A 12,535-nucleotide genomic window follows, 5' to 3' on the forward strand; every position below is an offset into this window, starting at 1 on the left:
TATGCACTCTTGATATGATGTGATGAAAATGGCAGTTTACCTCTATGATCTTCCTTTCCAAAACCCATAACCTCAGTCTAATCATGAGAAAAACATCAGAAATTTTCCAAATTAGGGACATCCTACAGTATATCAAATCATTACTCTTCAAAACTGTCAAAAACATCAAAAACAAGGAAAGTCTGAATAACTGTCCTAGCCAAGAAGAGGCTAAGGAGACTTGACAACTTAATACTGTAATACAGTATACAGGATGGGATTCTGGATTAGAAAAAGGACATTAAAGAGAAACTAAGAAAATCTGAATAAACTATGGACTTTAGTTAATAATGTTTCAATATCAGTTAATTAATTGTGACAAATGTACCATACTAAAGTAAGATGTTGATAACAAGAGAAACTGGGTACCAGGTATACAGGAACTCTCTGTACTATCTTCTTAATTTTTTCTGAAAATATAAAGCTGTTCTAAAAATTAAAGTCTATTTTAAAAATTTCACCACTTAATGGAGCTTAATCATTTATGTAAAATAAATTGTAAAATGCATAGTATGTCAGATGAAATAAATCCTATGAAAAACAATAAAACAAAAAAGAGAATGTTGTTTATAATATAATTTTATCTGGAGTGGTTAGAGAAGGTTTACTTGAGAAGGTGGCATTTGAACAAAGACTTAAAAGGTAAGATAGTGAATCACATAGCTAACTGGAGAAAGAGATTCCAAGAAGATGGAATAGCAAGTGCAAAGGCACTGAGGCGGGAGCAAACTTGACATGTTTGAGGAATAGCAAAGATACCAGTGTGGCTGTAATGGAGTGAAAGGTAAAGTAAGAGATATAATGTTTGGCCAGATCCTGTAGGGCCTTTTAACCATTTCAAGGTATTTATCTCTTATTCAAAGTGAGATGTGAAGCTGTGGTAGATTTTGAGCAGAGGATTAACATGATCTGATCTAATTTTTAATGGAATTTCTGAATGTTGTAGGACCATAGACTGCAGGAGGAAAGGCAGAAAAGCAGGCAAGTTTATTGCAATAATCTAAGTGAGAGATGATGGTCGCTTTGGATAGACATTTAGAGGTAGAACTGGTGCGGGTAGTTGATTCTGGATACATTTTTAATGTAGAGCCAACAGATTGCTTAGTATTTGCATGAAGGATGTGAGGAATAAATTTCAAAGAGCAGCAAAAAGGATGGAGTGGCCATCAACTAAATTTGGGAAGATTGTAAATGGAGCAGGTTTATGGTAGAAGTCCAGAAGCTTATCACTAAGTTTCTTTTCTTCTACTTCCCAAATGTATTTCAGATTTGCCTTTTTGCTATCTCCACTGCCTCTCACCAATCATCTATCATTCTTTCTCCTGGACCTCTGCCATAGCCTCCTAAATGGACTGTTTCATTCCCTTCCTCCTACTACCAGTTCCTCTCCAGAAAATAAATATAATCCTGTAAAAATGTAAATGGATCAAAGCATTCACTGCATAAAGTCCTCCCAATGATTTCCATTCACTTGGTGAAGCTAAAATCCAAATCCCTGTCTGTAATATCAACCTCATTGCCTTACTTACTAACGTCTAGTTGCCCTGGTCTTTTCTCAGTTCCTCATGGCTAGCTCTTTCCTTGCCTACCCCACTCTCCACTTCTTATCCCACCTCCCACCCTGACACTGCCTCTCCCAGGACATTTGCACAAGCTGTTCCTTCTGCCTGGAATACATTTCACATGACTGGTGCCTTCTTGGTCTTTGCATCACAGCCTCAGAAAGCCCTCTTCTTTGTTCTCTGTTTAAACAAACTCCCCTTCTCCTTGTTATTCTGTCTCAGCAGCATGTTTATTTCTTATCACAATTTGTCATTTGGTGCTTTTGTTTGTCTACCTCTCTTTCCATTTAATCTATAAACTCTAATCAGGGGCCAAATCTATTTAATTCCATAATTTTTCCCCAGTGCCTAATACAGAACCATAAACTGTATTAGGAGCTCCATAAATTCTTGAAGTATTGAGATATTTTGAGGGGTTTCCAATTATTTTATTAATACAATCCTGGAGCAGGTCCTTGGCCTCAGTTTTACACTCTTATCCTGGATGCCAAATTATGGAGTTCATGGTTTCATAGAAAAATAGTAATAAATGCTTAACCTACAAAAGCAGCTTGGTAGCTAGTCTCAGTGATAGGATCTCATTGAGTGGGCCTCTATTCTGTTCAAGTGGAGTAAAAATAGTCACTGCTTAGCAACCAACGATTTGTATTGAGCTCTCTCCTCCAAGGAAGGCAGAGTGATGCTAGGGCTAAAACAGTGAGGGGATTAGGAACTGGTAAGTATATTAAATAATCAGTGAGAAATGCTTTTGAGAAAAGGCTCCAAACAATTGCTCCAGAAAGAACATGAATGTGACATGCTAATGATGAAAGGACCCCTTTTCGTAGGAAACCTTCACATCTCCTAAATTAGGGAGAACTCTCTGGTCAGATTACAGAAGGTTCTTCACGTACACCAGAATAGACTCACACAATAGACTACACAAATCTTCCCTACCCCTCCTGTTTAGCTGGATTCATTGCTCTTATTACCACACTCACTGACCATGGAAATAAAGTGAAAACCAAATTAAAAACTGGGTTTTGTTTGTTAGTTTGGAGTTTTGGTTTTGATTTTTAACTCCAAGCTGTCAGCTAGTATATACAAGTCTCAATTTTCTCAACTGTCAAAGAAGGTGATTCAGTGACCTCCAAAGCCTCTTTTAGACCTAAAAGTAAGTGATGGGATTGTCTTATTTTTGTCAACAATCTAGCTTCCAGATGCAACTGTTAGCATGCAATTTATAAACAATGTAATGATTTCAAGAGACATAGACTAAATAAAATACACTTAGATTTTCAGTACCAAGAATTCTCATTTATATATCTCATTTAATTCTCCCAAAAATCTTCTGAGGAAGGTCATATGAATATTTTACGGACAAGAAAACTAAAGCTCAGGAAAGCAAAATATATAGCCCCAAATCACATACAGGCAACTAAGTAATATTAGTAAGTAACATTAATATTTTAATCCTGATTGTCTGATTCTTAAGTATAGAGAATTTCCCAATATATCAGAGCCAAGCTATGGTAAAATTACACAAGTAAATTAACAACATATTGTCTTTCTGCTCCAAATGCATCCTTCAATACATACTCGGTGATCAACAATGGAATTCCTACAATCATTTTTCCTTAAAAGTAAGCACCAAGCTTTCTCATGAGAGGGCACTAGAGGGACATTGCAGAAGGAAGAGGCTTCCTCTGCAGACTAGGTGTCAACAACGTGGGTGTGAGAACAGCTGGTGGAGCCTGCCTCAGCCATGGGCTCAGAACGCAGTCTCTCTAGGATCTTTCAGCCTCTTGTCAGGTGATAATCTTCCCGCAGTCACCTAGACTTTTTGGTGAGCCCAAACCCTCTGTGGCTCAAAGGGTCATACATCTGCAGTTGGCTTCATATGCAAGACTCTCCAACACCCATCTTCCACCCCCAACCCCCAGAAGGGCAGAAACCCTTCTGCCCTGTCAATGCCAGGTCTCCCACTGCACTCCTACACCACAGTTTGCTGACCCCCTGTAGCTCATCTGCAATCAGAGGGCTACCTACTGTTTGTCCTGCAACTCCAGACCAACTCCAGCCATCTGTGCTATAGTGTGGCTGAACCACACCTTCTCCAGTGACGTCTGAACCACTTCCAAGTTTGTGCTTTCTTGGGCACTCCATCAGCTCTAGGGTACCATAGAAAGTTTCCTTATATCTCACAGTTATTCTTTCATCATGGCTAATAGTTCTTTATATTTAACTTCCCCAGTTTAATCTAAGTGTTTTCTATTTATCTTTTAACTGGGCCCAGACTGATACATCAATAGAATTAAATTTGTGACATATTTCAACAGAGTATTATATTTATTAGAGGGAAGGTGAAGCTCTCAATCATTAAAAAGAATAACAATTTAGAGGATATTGTATTTTGGAGAAATAACTTTCAATGGACATTGATCTCAGGTTCATCCTGATTGACTTAATGGAGCAAGGAGGGAGGAAGGATTGTCAAAGAGAGGTCTAGCAACCAACCCTAAGGGAGGACTGAGGAGAAATTTGGGTCATTGAAAAAACTGCATATTCAATTTTGGTTCCAAATATCTATCCTTTCCTCCCCTATTCTTAATATTGTGAAACCATTTTGAACAGCAGGAAACAGCAACATAATTGGGAGTGAAATTGACCTCTCACAATACCTAGGAGGTTTTTGTCTGGACAGTTCTATCCTTTAGGAGCTTGTAGGGTATCCGTCCCAACTTGGAGGAACCATTCTAATGGAGTGACACAGGAATCCATCTTGTGTCTAATGCTTCTGCTTCCAATGCTTCTGCTACTGGATATAAACAAAGTAGGGAGATTCATTAAACTTTCAAATAACAGATGCTAGGAGGAATAACAAATATATAGGTATAGGATAAAGAACCACAAAGATCCATAGAGAGTTGAGGCTAAACACTCTATAATTTAACAAAGCTGAGGCTTCAGTAGATTTATATTTTAAGGCAGTTCCTAAAATTTTACAGCTCTCCCCAAAGGAGAGAAAGTTTACTATTTCCTCAATCAGAAATTATGTGCATTGCCTGTCTCTGCTGATTTCTCTTGGTAAAAGTGGAAGCCCTGATGAATTTTCAGAAAGATTCATAAATATAAAGAAGTCACTTATTTGATCTTGTTTTTTCTTAACAGTGGCTAAAGGTAAGACACGGGCTATGCCTACACAAAACCATAAATCTGGTCAATTCAGGTTGAAGAGAAAAGAAAGGCAAATGAGTGAGGAATAAATCAAGGAGATGTCAGCTGCAAAACAGCTCCTTACATGACTCAGTTTTTCAGTTTCCACGTCCCTATGAGGATCTTATGCAGTGTACATAACCACTGATAATGTGAGGTGGATTTATGGTAGCTATAAGCAGACAATATCAGCCCATAACCAAAAATGAGCTGCCATATATATATATATGTCTTAGATAAAGTCATCCTAAAGGATTTATAATAATCAACAATACTATAATAATAAAAATATCTAATAATTATTGAGAGCATCCTATCTTCCGGGCACTGTGGTAAGCACTTTATTTGTCTTAGATATTAAGTAACTTGATAAATTCATGCTGGAAAATTAGAGATGTCAGATTTGAATCCTGCTGTGATGACTCCAAAGCCAGTTTTTTGCACTGACAGAGATGAAAGGAACCTGGAGATCATTTAGTGCACACTGTTTTATAAGAGAAGGAGGTCTGAAAAATGTACACAGTATGGACTCACAGAATCAGAACTCAAACCTTTGCCTCCTGCTTCCTTGTCTGTTATGTTTTCCGTCACACAAAGTTTGTAAAGGATATTAGATTCTCTCTGGTGATGTAGAGTGTGTTTCTGAGTGTCTTTGTAAAGAGGGTAGAGTATGGTGAAGGCGGGTGGGGAGAGGGTGAGGCAATAGTTGAATGCATTTAAATCAGACTGTATGGAGTGGTAATGTTCAGATATAAATAGTCAGTTCAATACATATTTTTTGATGCTTACTATGGGACAGTCAGTGTGCCAGGTGCTATAGGAGAGCAATAAATCAATCAGATATAGATCTTCCATTCAAAAGAATTATAGTATAGTAAAGTATGTGTCTATAAACTAATCTAATAAAAAGCAGCCCTGTTTAAGTTCATAGCAGTTTTTTTTTTTTGAAGAGTATTGGCTTCCATAATTTATTAGTGTCTTCACTGTATTGTAAGTTCCATGGCATAGTGTTTAAAAGCTCAGTCATTGGATTATACTGCCCTCTGAGTTTGAATCATAGATATCAAACTAGTCAGAGGAAAGCAGGAAGGAAGAAAGGAGAAGGCAGGGAAGGGAGGAGATGGGAGGGATGGAGGATGCAAAACTCTGTAGGGTATAGAGGAGATACCAATCAATTTCATTGCATAAAGTAGTCCGTGCCGTCTTCAGGAAAGTCATTGGAAGGTATCTGACCTAAGTTTAGAAGACTTCATGGGGTTTCAGTATGTGTAACAAAGTAATCTATTCAACTTCAAATTCTGTGTTACGCTCAGAGTTGTAAGAAATGTATAAAGATGAAAACCCAATTTAAAATTCCTCTGTTTTCACTGTTCTAAGTAGATGGCTAAGAATTTGTATTCTGCAGTCTAAGACAAAGGTCACCAACTTGTAGCCTGTGGGCTGAATTTGGCCGCAGATACATTTTGACTGGTCCGTGAGGGATTTTTAGACATGTAAAATTATCTGTCAACTTTTAAAAATCAAGAAAATTCGCATAAAAATGGGATTTTCTGTATATTTATTCCTGGTAGAAACAGCCATGAATGCCTAAGGTCCAAAAACTATTTTCCACGTTTTCTGGACTCCATAAGTCTTCCGGATTCGTACATGATTCTGAGGGAGGGAAGAAACCCTTCCACCCTTCGAAAAATAATGACTGTGATAAATTTCCTGCCAATCCTTCTGTGTAGAGGCAAATCCAGATATATTTGATTTAGGATAATAAATAAATGGGAGGTTTTTGGCATATGAAAAAAAAATTTATCTTTTCACAAGGATAGGTGTAATTAGAAGGGAGCATCTAAGTTGAGACAAAAGGCAACTCAAGTGTGTTCAGGGGAAATAAATAGGAGAAGGAATAATTATGTGGGGTGGGTTAAGGTGATGGTGAAGGGAGGAATAAAGTGAGAGATGTGGAAAGGTGGGTATGTTGTGTCCCATCATAGAAGTTCTTGAATGAATGCCATACTAAGGGGTATCCATTAAGCTTTTTTCCCCTCCTTATTCTTTTTTTGGAGAGAAAATATTCAATCATAATGTCATTCAATGAGAATGGCTTCTTTTTCCCCCATTTTCCCCTGAAATTCTTATCCATCATTTATCATAGTCTCTGAATATTTTCTAAAATATATCTGTAAGAGGGATGCAGCGTGGATAAGTAATTTGGTCCCATAATTACTGCTCAGTCAAATAGCATTTTAGTGCTTGACTTTACCAAGTGCTTCTGTACATACCATTATTCAAACCTTACAACAATCTCTGAGATAGATGAAATTATATTTTCTACTACATGAAGCTAAATCCCATGTTTTGTGCCCTCAGGTCGCTGCTATGTACAATATCCCACAACTATCACTGCAGTTCCCTTGGTCTTGGTGCTCTGGACCCTATGGGCACAAAAAGGTATACTTTACAGTATGGGGCTGATGAGAACAGGCTGACCTAGAGCCAGGTATGTTAACCAAGATGAAGCAGGTGGTGAGCAGGGTAGCGAAGCTAAGGAGTGACCAGCCTGCAGGTGTAAACTCTGTATTTTAGGAGGGGAAAATGGAACATGCGTGAGATGCTTGAGTGCCAGCAGGCAGGCAGAGAGGTAACGCTGTGGTGGGTTCCAGGTTAAGGAGCGGAACTACAGTCTATATAGGAAGAGTGTGCAAAGGATAAGGAAAAGTCTACATCCACAGCCTCCTAGGCCTGTTAGGAAGACAGGATTCTGGAATTATAATGAGGCTTCCAGGAGAAAGCCAGAGTCAGAGCATTATAAATGGCAATGCTTCTCAAACTTTCAGGTGCATTTGAATCACCTGGGGGTCTTCTCAAAAATGCAGATTCTGATTGAGTAGGTCTGGGGTAGGACCTTAGATTCTACATCTCTAACAAGCTCTCAGGTGTGTGGATGCTGGTGGTCCTCTCCTGAGTAGCAAAGCTCTACAGCAAAGCAATGAGTCAGGACAAATTAGCTGCCAGGGGCCACAGAGCTACCTTAGGTAAGGAGCCATCCTGAAGACAACAAGTCTGAACTAGCAGGTGGGGACCACTCAACATTTACAGTGTAGAATGAGAGGGTGAAAGAGCTCGAAAGAGCTCAATACAAGCTAAGCTTGACCTACCTCCCCAGGCACTGGCTGATGACAGGTGGGATGGAGAAGACTCTCAATTCAGCAAGTAAGAACTCCTCCAAGACCCGCAAGCCATAGAGGGCCATGTGAAGTAATCAAATGATATATAAATACTTTTTAAAAATGGGCTTTCAAATCTTTGCAGAAGAATCAGAGTCAGTGCTTTTAGACCCTGCCTTCAGTCAGTGGGAAATAATAAGTACTAGATTTTGTTTGTTTGTTTGTGGTACGCGGGCCTCTCACCGTTGTGGCCTCTCCCGTTGCGGAGCACAGGCTCCGGACGCGCAGGCTCAGCGGCCATGGCTCACGGGCCCAGCCGCTCTGCGGCATGTGGGATCTTCCCGGACCGGGGCACGAACCCGCATCCCCTGCATCGCCAGGCGGACTCTCAACCACTGCGCCACCAGGGAAGCCCAGTACTAGATTTTTATTGTTTTAAAACTGTCAGTAAATTGGGAGCATGGCTCAGCTTCCGTAGCTTGCTCAAGGGAGCTGAAAATAGGACTCATTGGCAGAGAATGTCATCTGCTGTGTTTGAGATTAAAACAAAAGCCAGATGGGCCCCAAAGACAGCAGAAGAGGTGGGGCAGTTGGAAAATGCCCACCACGGGCTATATAAAACACAGGATGAGAAACTTGCTTGTATTTTACTCTTTTGAACCTAAAAGATGTTAGGGAAGTATGGAGGGCAGCTGTCTAATGTCAAAGATAAAACTGGACACTAGTTAAAGTGGTCAGGACAGATTTTAATGAGTAGTATATTATCGCAATAGGGAAAAGAGTCCAGCGTGAACTGAATTCAATTTAGATTTGTACAGAGGTGACTGGGCATTTAAAGGGAGAATGGGGAAATAAGGAAGGGAGAGAACGAGGGCTCAGTAGAGTCAGGGAAGTGAAAAATTACAAAAAGCAGGAAAGGGGGGTCCCATCTGTGTTTGTTAACTGGCACTTATCAAAGTCAGGCTCCTGGTCTCCCACAGAGGCTGGGAGACAGGGGCCCTATCCTTAGGTGTGGACTGGAACAAACAAAAAATTCTTTTGGAGGCCCTGAGTTTTCTCAGACAGGTGTTTTCAGAGTCATCCTAGGGATGCAGCCTTAAGCTGTTAGAAATAAAGTTAGTGTTCTGTTCAGGTCTTTATAGGCCAAGGGTAAGGTCTAGTCCAGAAGAAGCACAGAGAAGAAAGTCTTTGTCACTCAGTGACGAAGTGTGACATTGAAGGTGCTTGGAATTTCCCAGGTTGCTTCACTTTTAGGAAATTCTGGAGGCTGAAAACTATGCCCATGGATTCGGGCTTTTGATATGATGCAATCACAGCACTAAGGCAATCATTTAAAAAATTACCAGCTATGTTAATAGTGTTGAATAACCAAGGAAATCTATAAAAGATAAGTTCAAGAAGGGCTTAAAGAGTTCATCTAGACAGCCCCATCTTTACCATCCCCATCTCAGATCCATTTCATACATGTGCACAAAATAATTCAAGAAAAGGTAACTGTCTTTCTTAAGATCATGTTAGGAAAAGTTAGGGAAAAAATCAGATATATGTCAGATACATGTTTTGGGAAAGCAAGAAAGGAAGTTGCTGAAGCAATGAGGGGAATTTAATTTCACAAAGAGTGGGATTTTCCCTCCTAAATGGAGTTTGCAATGCCTTCCCAACCCTCTCCCCAGCCACATCCATACCTGCTTTTCTGCAGCATCCGTAGCCTCAGGAGTAGCAGGAGGCAGTGATTCCCCATGCCATCTGCGCTGCTAGGATGCCCTGGTATTTCCACGCCACGCCCCTATGTCTCATCTCCACCCTATATTTCTTCTTTAGGAAAATCTGTACCAGAATTCCTCTCCCCCTTACCACTCCTCCCCTACACACATAAACACACATTTCTCCCTTGAGTCAGTTTGTCAAGCCTTTTGTTATTTACCCTTCAGCGTCACAAATAAGTCTGGTCTTGCCAACATGAACCACACTGCAGTATTATTTATATAGCAGCAATTGCTTCCTGCATCTGTGATTATAACCTTAGGGGAAAGAACTAGAGCACTGGCTGGTCTTTCAAGTGTTTCCTTTTTGCTTAAGTCATTAATGTTCCAACATTCAGTGCAGGTTTTCTGCCATGGCTTTTAGTCACTAAACTAATGTTACATTAAAGTGATAAATGATGCTATAAAAATGAGGAACCCCAGCTGAGGGATTAATGTGAGTTGCCCTTTGAAAAGGATTTAGATTGTGTATTTTGAATGTATTTGTTATGAGATTATTTGAACATTTTAGTAATACACTAGCTTTAAACCCTTCCATTCTGATGTTGTCTGTTTAAACAATGTCAGATCAACTCTCGCTTCATAGACACCAAAGATAAATCTTCTCATTAAATGAAGCCCTTTTGATCCTATCCAGATAGAAGCCCATGGTAGAAAAACGATTAAGGGGCTCCTCTGAACTCATTACCATTCATTCAGTCTACTGTCTTCCTCTTCCGGATCTCTTCCTTTCTCTTTCTCTACGCAAGAGTCATCCTGCCTTTTCCCACCAAATGGGTGAAGCCACACAACCACCCAAAGGTGGTTGCCAGAGGATAAAAATCTTCATTGCTAAGAACTCTGCTATTGAGTCTTTCTCCTAAAACACGGCTGTTTTATATGATCATTAGGTTGTTCCAGACCACTTAGGGGATAAAGAAAAGCTCAAACATTCCCCAGTTTTATTATAGATAGATTTATTGTATTTTACTTTTTACATTTGTGAGAAACTTTTAAACTCTTTCATGATCAGTCCCTCAAGTACCAGCTCTTAAAGTCATCGCATCATAAGACATATGTGCTATTATTTGCTATGAAGATAATTAGGTTTCCATTAGATAGAATACTGACATTAAATTATTTCTTAATGTCACCTTTAGTGAGTAGATCTTTTTTCTCTTATTCCTTTAATCTTATGTCACTATCCTCTCTTCTACTAACACTCAAAAACACTTGTGATAAAGGATGACATAGGTATAAGAGGTGTTATAGCAACCAGAAGAAGCTGTAATTATTCTGCATTGCTGTCAATTTGGTTTTGCAGGGAGTTATGTTCTTTAAAAATGTATACTGTCTTTTTAAAAGAGAAAAAAAAATACCGTATGCTAACACATATATATGAAATCTAAAAAAAAAAAATGGTTCTGATGAACCTAGGGGCAAGACGAGAATAAAGATGCAGACGTAGAGAATGGACTTGAGGACACAGGGAGGGGGAAGGGTAAACTGGGACAAAATGAAAGAGTGGCATGGACATATATACACTACCGAATATAAAATAGCTAGCTAGTGGGAAGCAGCAACATAGCACAGGGAGATCAGCTCAGTGCTTTGTGACCACCTAGAGGGGTGGGATAGGGAGGGTGGGAGGGAGACACAAGAGGGAGGAGATATGGAGATATATGTATACATAGAGCTGATTCACTTTGTTATACAGCAGAAACTCACACACCATTGTAAAGCAATTACACTCCAATAAAGATGTTTAAAAAAAAGTATACTTCCTTTTTAAGTTAAGGCAATTAGAAGTCTGTGTAGATTGGCTATTACATGGAACTTTCAAAAGCACATCTGAGCCTAGTTACTCAGCTTCTTATATGCAACACAGATAATGTAGAAGGATGTAAAGAAGAGTGGGGAACTCAGGAAATTATATTGCTAATTTGAGCCAAAAATGCTTTGGGGGATTCCTCTGTGTCTTCTACTTTATCATTGTCAACTATTTTATCATTAAAGTCCTAATTGCAGAACTAAAAGTCTTTTCAAATTTATCAGGTCTTCCTACTTCTCTAGTTCCCTTTCTGCCCTTTTGGATTAGAAATTATTCACAACCTGGTAGTTTACGTGACTTTGGGCACATTCAGAGATACAGAAGAACTACTCAAGTTCTTAAAAATTAAATCCCCAAAGTAAATCATAATGATAATTCAAAGATCACTTTCTGTCAGTGACTCATCAGTAAAATCAATTTCTTGTATTAAAGACCCCAATTTGAAAGTCCATTTAATAAGTAGGGATATAGCCTAAATACTGGAGTCTGAGCTTTGCATTTTGTGGATGACCATTTTCAACTCCCTCTTATCGGTCAATCACCAAAATCATGCTTTAGTTTACTGTTACATAAAACTGAAAGGATCTCTCTCTACTCTAAGTAAATCTGTACTATGCAATTACCTGTGCCTAGATTTTATGTTTCCTACTTTAAAAAATATTTTTTTACCACATAGATTTTCACCTCTTTTTTTCCATTCCCTACCTTAAAAGACTTGAATCCCTTAATTGTATAAATGTTTCCTCAGCATTAAGATTTAGCCTTTTATACTATGAGGCTGAGCTAGTTTTGGTTAGATGACTAGATCCTGGGAGTCAGATGTACTAATCCTCACATCCATCTATAGAATTCTGCTCAATACCCCTGGAATAGATAAGTCACAGATAGAAAATAATGGAGTGAGATAAAAGGAGCATATGAGAGACTGAGATAGTATAGAGAAAACTTATGAAAGATTATTTATTGTATCAACAGCCACTTTTTTCCACAACTGCTTATCTCCCATCT

The sequence above is a fragment of the Delphinus delphis genome, chromosome 4, assembly GCF_949987515.2.
Source record: "Delphinus delphis chromosome 4, mDelDel1.2, whole genome shotgun sequence".
Classification (NCBI taxonomy): Eukaryota; Metazoa; Chordata; class Mammalia; order Artiodactyla; family Delphinidae; genus Delphinus; species Delphinus delphis.